Here is an 8,781-nt window from a genome sequence, read left to right on the forward strand (position 1 = left end):
AGGGGACACGGGTTTGTGCCCCGGTCGGGGAGGATCCCACATGCCGCGGAGCAGCTGGGTCTGTGAGCCATGGCCGTTGAGCCTGCGTGTCCGGAGCCTGTGCTCCACAACGGGAGAGGCCACAACAGTGAGAGGCCCACGTACTGCAAAAAAAGAAAAAAAAAAAATCTACAAAGAATTACATCGATAAAATTAAAGATTATTATATAATGACCTGCCAATTATATCAATTGTTTATTTACTGTTATAGAAATTTCATTACTACAAATATTATATACTGTTAAAGTTTATTAGTACATAACACTGATAATATTTTAAAGTGTTATGAATAATAAGATAAAATACTAAATTATATTATTTCTCCTCAGATAAAAAAAAATTTCTTTTTTTAAAGCACCATGAGATCCAGGGACCTCCCCGGTGGTCCAGTGGTTAAAACTCTGCACTTCCACAGCAGGGGGCACAGGTTCGATACCTGGCTGGGGAACTATGATCTCTCATACTGGGCAGTGTGGCCAAAAGTAAATAAAGAAACAAACAAACAAATATTTAAAATATAAACTTAAAAAATCAATCATGATATCCAGAAAAAGAAATCGGAAGGCTGTTAAATAAATTTTATTTATTTAAAAAATATGTAGTTGCTTACAATGATCTAGGCACTATCTTCAGCATTCTGCTTCCATTAACCATACTTAGCAATGCCTCTAGATGACTAGATTTCTGGAAAAATTAAATGGATTGCCAGAAGAAAGGGAAACAGTTCAGAGGTACTAGTTTTAGCAAAACACAGAACTGTGTTTGCTGGTGGGGCAGGATGGGAGTTTACTTTGGTCTTCCACACTCTCATAACTGATGGAATTCAAGAAAAACTAGAAGAGAGGAAAAAAACAAAAACTAAGAATCCATTAAACCAAATGTACTTGCTGCCTGTCAGGTACCTGATCACAGAACCACAGAATTTTGCATATTAAACAGGCAACTCTGGTTGAAATGATGTATCTCAGGTAAGAAATGTTAAGTTTCCAAAGAACAACATTGGTAGGAAGTTTTGGAAAATTAATACTCTCAATTCTTCTAAAAAAAAAAAAAATCACTAAACCCTGGTTACTTTATTCTACTTCAAAGGATTCTTTATTTTGTCTACATTGTAAAGTCTTTGGGGATGGGAAAAAAAACACACACACACACAAAAAAACAAATCAATGCTAGAATGAAAATGAAAGCAAAGATTGGCAGCATTTACTGCATATTCCTAATAAACATGAAGAAAGTTAAATGCACACCCACCAAATTGAAATCTGATTCTAAAAATATATCCGGTGAAAAATGAGAAAAAATGGGTGCTGTTTTGAACATATGATACTTATGATTCACTTTTTGATGAAGAAATATCCAAGCTCATCCAAGAAGTTTGAGTGTGGGAAATGTTCTTAATTTGGCAGTAATCACAGCAGAATTTGATACAGTTATGTCAGAATATTTATGCAAAATATAAACACTGACACAAAGTAATATTACACATTGTTTAGGGAATAAAAGACAAAACAAAATAATTAAATATATGTAGATATAGATGCAGTGAATAAGAACATGTTGAATAAAGTAAGAAATGTTAGACATTACTCAGTTATTTTAAATACAGTTCTAGGAACAAGTTATGTAGAATACATAACAATTATTTCAGATTTGTTGATTTCCAAAATACAAAAATACCTATACATGAACATCTTGGGGAATTTTGTTTAGCAGATGAATTGACTAGAGAAGGACTTTACATTCTCAGTAGACCACTTACAAAAACTGAATCTGGACAAAAATAACCCAAGAAGCCAGGAATATGACAATGCAGCAAAAATGCATGGAAAACCATAATAGATTGTAACAAAAGATTCTTGAAAAATAATTCTGGGAAATCTGTTTTCTTTGTTTTCTGTATTCTTTAAAATTAATAGTGAATGATGTGGTAAAATATTCTTTTGACATCACTGAATTTTTAAATATTGTCCAGGGAAAATCCAGCAAAATTTCAGTTTTGATGAAATGCTGGAGTGTTTTTTTTGTTTGTTTTTCAGGCGGGTACGCGGGCCTCTCACTGTTGTGGCCTCTCCCGCTGCGGAGCACAGGCTTCGGACGCGCAAGCTCAGCAGTCATGGCTCACGGGCCCAGCCGCTCCGCGGCATGTGGGATCTTTCCGGACCGGGACACGAACCCGTGTTTCCTGCATCGGCCGGCGGACTCTCAACCACTGCGCCACCAGGGAAGACCTCTGGAGTGTTTTAAACATGTATTTTCAAACATAAATTTTCCAACACTGAATGTCAATGTTAAATTCACAATGAGAAAGTTAAGTGAATGCCATAATGTCACTAAAAACTCAAGAGGCAGGATGCAAAGCTCTTTTTAGGAACTGTTAATTATATTATCAATAATAATGATATAGATTCTAGAATGCAAAGTATATGCTAGCAAATTTCAACTTTTAAATATATTTGCTCAGGGTTAATATGAAATGGTGTTTAGGTAAAATCTTTTAAATAAATCTTAAAAAAACCAAAAGTTAATATACATAATGCCCTTGAAAGTGCTGAAAACGTTATGTTCTTTGTCTAAAACAGGAAGCAAGATTTATGAAAAATAGGTTATGATATCAAATTACAGAATTTCAACACTGATGCCATTCCCATGTAGAAAATGCTAAGAAAAAGAAGGAAGACTCATTTTGTGATTTTCAAGAACTAAAATTCAATTTCAAAATTATTTCAATTTATTTTGCTATACCCGACCCACTAATAACATCCTTAAAAGAAAGATTTATGATACTGAAAGAATATCATGACCTTTTAAAAATGTTCTAATCCAGACAACATATATAACTTGAAGAATATGATAAATATGGACTACTGCAACTCTGTATAAAATTTACAATTGAAATAAACTTTATACATAAAAGAAGATTTTGATGGGACATTAATGTATTAAGAACCAAACATCTTGTAATTTTCTGAACTCCAATATGACTACCATTGAAGAATTGTAATACATTTGCAACAATGATAATTTTCTATTATTTTACACTCAATATTTGTGTAACTTACACAGAATGCCTTAATGTTTGTCATAATTGTAATATTGAGAAATAATAAACTAACTTATAAAAGGTCTTACTGGAGAACAGGATGACTTTTTCTAATTCTTTAAAACAGGGATCAGTGAATTCCCTGGCGGGCCAGTGGTTGGGACTCTGTGCTCTCACTGCCAATGGCCTGGGTTCAATCCCTGGTTGGGGGACTAAGATCCCGCATGCTGCGAGGCACAGCCAAACATTAAAAAAACAAACAGAAAACAGCAACAAAATAAAACAACAAAAAAACCTGAGGATCAGGCTTCCCTGGTGATGCAGTGGTTAAGAATCCGCCTGCCAATGCAGGGGACACGGGTTCGAGCCCTGGTCCGGGAAGATCCCACATGCCGCGGAGCAACTAAGCCCATGCGCCACAACTACTGAGCCCACATGTCACAAGTACTGAAGCCTGCACGCCTAGAGCCGTTGCTCCACAGCAAGAGAAGCCACTGCAATGAGCAGCCCACGCACCACAACCAAGAGTAGCCCCTGCTCAATGCAACTAGAGAAAGCCTGTGTGCAGCAACGAAGACCCAACGCAGCCAAAAATAAATAAATAAGGCTGCCCTGGTGGCGCAGTGGTTGAGAGTCCGCCTGCCGATGCAGGGGACACGGGTTCATGCCCCGGTCCGGGAAGATCCCACGTGCCGCGAAGCGGCTGGTCCCGTGAGCCATGGCTGCTGAGCCTGCGCGTCCGGAGCCTGGGCTCCGCAACAGCAGAGGCCACAACAGTGAGAGGCCCACATACCGCAAAAAAAAAAAAAAAAAAAAAAAAAAATTAATTAATTAAAAAAAAAAAAAGAGGATCAGCAAAGTACAGCCTGCATGTAGAATTCTCAACCTGCTCCCTGTTTTTATATGATCCCTACAAGCTAAGAATGGTTTTAACATTTTTTGATGGTTGAAAAAACAATCAGAATACTATTTCTTGACATGTAAAAATATGAAATTCAAATTTCAGTGTCCATACATAAAGTTTTGTTGGAACACAGTCATGCACATTTGTTTAAGCATTGTCTGTGACTGCTTTCGTGCTCCAACAGCAGAGTTGAGTACTTTCGACTGAAACCATATGATCCACAAAGCCTAAAATATGTACTATCTGGCCCTTTACAGAAAAAATTTGCCAACCCATGTTCTAAAAGGTACCCTATGAGCTTGGTGCGGCCCTGCAGAGCCGTCAATCCGAGCAAAGTTCCCTACAGATCTCCCCATCACCTAGCTGCCCCTTGAGCATCTCACCTTGAGGGGTCACAGACATCTTGAATTTATCCTGGCCCATACCTCCCCATACCTGCTTCTTCTGGCACCTCCATCAACCCAATGGTTCAAGCCAGAGCTTTAGAGTTATTCTTGAATGCTCTCCACTTGAACTTCCTGCTCCTCTATCCCATTAATACCTCCTCTGTATCTTGCAAACCCATACCCTTCTCCATATACTTCCTGCCACCCTGGCTGAATTCATTAGCATTTCCTGCAGGATGACTAGACCAATGTCCTCAGTGGGGATCCTGGCCCCTACTCTTGGGCCCTCTAATCCATCCTCCACCAGGGAGCCAGAATGGTCTTCCTAGAATACAAATGTGACTTCATGATTTCCCTTCTTCCATCACCTCCATGGTAGAGAGCTAGACCATTTGTCTATCCAAGATCTCTTCCAGTCATGGCACCATCTTTCCTCTGGCCTCTTTGCTGGATTGACAATCCCAGCATCTGGCCAATGCGCCACCCCGGGTGGGCAAGAGTCCCACACTGGGCCAATCAGGCTCTCTTTCCCGGGGAATTTTTTTTTTTGGCCACATCTCAGGGCTTGCAGGATCTTAGTTCCCCAACCAGGGATTAAACATGTGCCCCCTGCAGTGGAAGTGTGGAGTCCTAACCACTGGACCGCCGGGGAATTCCTTCTTTCCTGGGAATTTTCATCTTGAGTGAAGATACATAGAAATGTTAAATCTATTGATATGAGAGGCAGCTTTATGGGGTGGGGTTTTGGGTGTGGGCTCTGGAGCCATATGGCTTAGATTTGAATTTCAGCTCCACCATTCACTGAACTGTATGACTTTGAGCAAGTCACATAACTGTCCCATGCCTCAGTGCCCTCACCTACGCAGTGGGGAATCAGAACAACTGGTCACACTTATTGAGGCTTGGCCACTAGAGGATTAAATAGGCTCATGCATGTGAAGGGCTGAGAGCAACACTTTGTACATGGTGGGAGCCTAGTAAAGGAAGCTCTCCTTACTACCTAGAGAGTTAGCACACAAGTTCCTGTAGCTGGGACCCCCCTCTTCTTCTTCCCTGGGCCTGCCTGTTTGTTCTTTCAGCTCTCTTTAAGAAAGCCTTCGTCTTTCTTTTTTTTTTTTTAAAGAAGATGTTGGAGGTAGGAGTTTATTAATTAATTAATTAATTTTTGCTGTGTTGGGTCTTCGTTTCTGTGCGAGGGCTTTCTCTAGTTGCGGCAAGCGGGGACCACTCTTCATCACGGTGCGCGGGCCTCTCACTACCGCGGCCTCTCTTATTGTGGAGCACAGGCTCCAGACGCGCAGGCTCAGCAGTTGTGGCTCATGGGCCCAGTTGCTCTGCGGCATGTGGGATCTTCCCAGACCAGGGCTCGAACCCGTGTCCCCTGCATTAGCAGGCAGATTCTCAACCAATGCGCCACCAGGGAAGCCCTGTCTTTCTTAAAATAGTTCAAGTGGAATTTTGTTCATTTTAAACAAGGAACAACCAACACTCTGTGGTTTCTCACCACCCCAGGGGACACAGGTCAGAAACCTCCACAAGGGCTCGAGGTCTTGGGTGCCCCAGCCCTGTCAATCTCCCAGCCTCAGTTCTTTCCACTGCCTCTCTTCACCACCTCCCTCTCCAGCTCCTTGTGTGTCCCTGAATTTGCCAAGCTCTCCCTTTGAACCTAGGCTTCAGATTCTCTGCTTCCTAATCAGAAGTGCTCTCTCCTGGCTTCCACACACCTCCCTCCTTCCCCCCTTCAGGTAACAACCTTTTTTTTTTTTTTTTTTTTTTTTTTTTTTTAATTTATGGCTGTATTGGGTCTTTGTTGCAGTGCGTGGGCTTCTCATTGCAGTGGCTTCTCTTGTTGCGGAGCACGGGCTCTCGGCGCACAGGCTTCAGTAGTTGTGGCGCGTGAGCTCTAGAGCGCAGACACATAGTTGCAGAGCACAGGCTGAGCTGCTCCACAGCATGTGGGATCCTCCTAGACCAGGGCTCGAACCGTGTACCCTGCATTAGCAGGCGGATTCTTAACCACTGCACCACCAGGGAAATCCCAGGTAACAACCTTAAGCTCCTTCCCATTCTGGTAAATAAAAACAGGTCACATCCACCCACTCCTGATAGGCCTCTGGAAAGGGACAAGGCCCTGCCCCACCCCACCAGGTTTGAGATCACTGATAAGAGACTTGTGACAACCCCTTTGACCAGATTTCTTGACCAGATTTCCTTCCATTTTACTTTTTATAGTCTGCATCAAGAAAAAAAAATCCGGGTCACTTCCCTGGCTGTCCAGTGGTTAGGGCTTGGCACTTCCAATGCAGGGGACGCGGGTTCAATCCCAGGTCAGGGAACTATTGATAAGATCTCACATGCTGCACGGTGCGGCCAAAAAATTTTTTAAAAATTTAAATTAAGGCTTCCCTGGTGGCACAGTGGTTGAGAATCTGCCTCCAAAGTAGGGGACATAGGTTCGATCCCTGGTCCAGGAAGATCCCACATGCCGCGGAGCAACTAAGCCCAAGCGCCACAGCTACTGAGCCTGAGCTCTAGAGCCCGTAGGCCACAACTACAGAGCCTGTGCGCTGCAACTACTGAAGCCCATGTACCTAGAGCCTGTGCTCTGCACCAAGAGAAGCCACCACAATAAGCCCACGCACCGCAAGGAAGAGTAGCCCCCACTCACCACAACTATAGAAAGCCCGCACACAGCAACGAAGACCCAATGCAGCCAAAAATAAATAAATAAATTTATAAAAATAAACAAATAAAAATTTTTTAAAAAATCAAGGGTTGGGGGAGGGATAAATTAGGAGTTTGTGATTAGCAGATACAACCTACTATATAAAATAAAGAACAAGGTCCTACTGTATAGCATAGGGAACTTAGGGAACTATATTCAATATCTTGTAAAAAACCAAAATGGAAAAAAAAAACTATAATGGAAAAGAATATGAAAAATAATGTATATATGGGCTTCCCTGGTGGCTCAGTGGTTGAGAGTCCGCCTGCCGATGCAGGGGATGTGGGTTCGTGCCCCGGTCTGGGAAGATCCCACATGCCGCGGAGAGGCTGGGCCCGTGAGCCATGGCCGCTGAGCCTGCGCGTCCGGAGCCTGTGCTCCGCAACGGGAGAGGCCACAACAGTGAGAGGCCCGCATACCGCAAAAAAATAATAATAATAATAATAATAATGTATATGTATGTATATATGGGTGCACATACATGTATTATACACCAGAAACTAACACAACATTGCAAATCACCTATACTTCAATAAAGAAATAAAAGCTGGGAGTTTTGTTTTGCATTTCCAAATAAAAGTGCTGCTGTAATATATTAATATAATATTCTTTTTAAAATGGGGGTTCTGCTACATGCCCTTCCTTCCCCTCTCCTTTCCCACCTCTCTCCCCTACTTTCCTGGGGACCCCCACATTCAGTACCTCTTACTTGTCCCTTGTCCCCAGGCTGAGAGCTCTTGGAAGGCCAGGTCCTCGGCTTCCCCACCTCGGAGGCCCCACGGCCTGCCCAGGGAAGGGGTCGGTTAATGTTTAATGAGAGCGTGAATGGATACATTTTAAAGGGAGAGATAAAGGAGAGAGGGGGTTACCCTCTGCCCTCTGGGGCCCTTTCCGCCGAGTCAAGGGCCGAGACGGAATCTCTGGTCATCTTATTGTTCACAGAATCCTTTCCCCCTTGCAGCAGCAGAGCAAATTGTTGCCACTCCCCGCCCAATCCTCCACTCCAGACCCGGCTTCCAGGTAAACCTCTCCCAGAGCTGCGCCCTTGACTCCGCCCTCTCCGCGCGGGAGCGGGGCAGGGAGTGAGCGGGCCCAGACTCTTCGTGGACCCAGGAGGGCAGTAACAGGTGAGGGCGGGGTGTCTCTGTCCCAGCCCGACGGGTAAATAAACGTCACAGATGTCCTGTAACCCAAAGAAAAGAAACAAACTGTTAACAGAAAGATTAGCTAGCACCTGATGCCGGGAGTCGCTGTGTTTTCATTTTGTGTTTTCCATTTCGTGCTGTCTAGAACATGTATTACCTTTTAAAAGGAAAGCAAAACCAGAATAAATATTGCTTTCCAACTTGTCTTTTTGTATATGTGTCTTGATTTTGTGGTTTACTATTCTTTATTTTCAGTTGTGTAAAGCTAGGCTCCTCTCCCCAGGGCACACACAGACTCTGTACACATACAAACCCCAGGAATTAAGCCGCTCTACGAAATTATAAGTGGGAAGAAAGGGCTGGGAGAGGAGCCAGGCCCTGGAGAGGTCCGGGTGCGGAAAGTGCATTGAGTACGAACAGAAGCAGATGCTTACACCCGCAGCCTTCTGGACTGTGGCGCCGCTGCAGGCTCTACGCCACCTTACCCACCCCCCAGCTTGGCCACACCCAGTCGGGGGAGGAGGGGGGAGGGGAGAAGGGGG

The 8,781-nt window shown here is 43.4% G+C and overlaps 1 non-coding gene across 1 annotated transcript; it reads left to right on the forward strand.

Annotated features, from left to right (window-relative positions):
• The first annotated feature begins 414 nt into the window (after window positions 1-414).
• TRNAG-UCC (transfer RNA glycine (anticodon UCC)) lies at window positions 415-487 on the forward strand. Its single transcript has one exon. It is a non-coding gene; the product is annotated as a tRNA-Gly (tRNA).
• The last annotated feature ends 8,294 nt before the right edge of the window (window positions 488-8,781 follow it).

This window comes from Lipotes vexillifer, unplaced genomic scaffold, assembly GCF_000442215.2.
Source record: "Lipotes vexillifer unplaced genomic scaffold, Lipotes_vexillifer_v1.1 scaffold969, whole genome shotgun sequence".
Taxonomy (NCBI): Eukaryota; Metazoa; Chordata; class Mammalia; order Artiodactyla; family Lipotidae; genus Lipotes; species Lipotes vexillifer.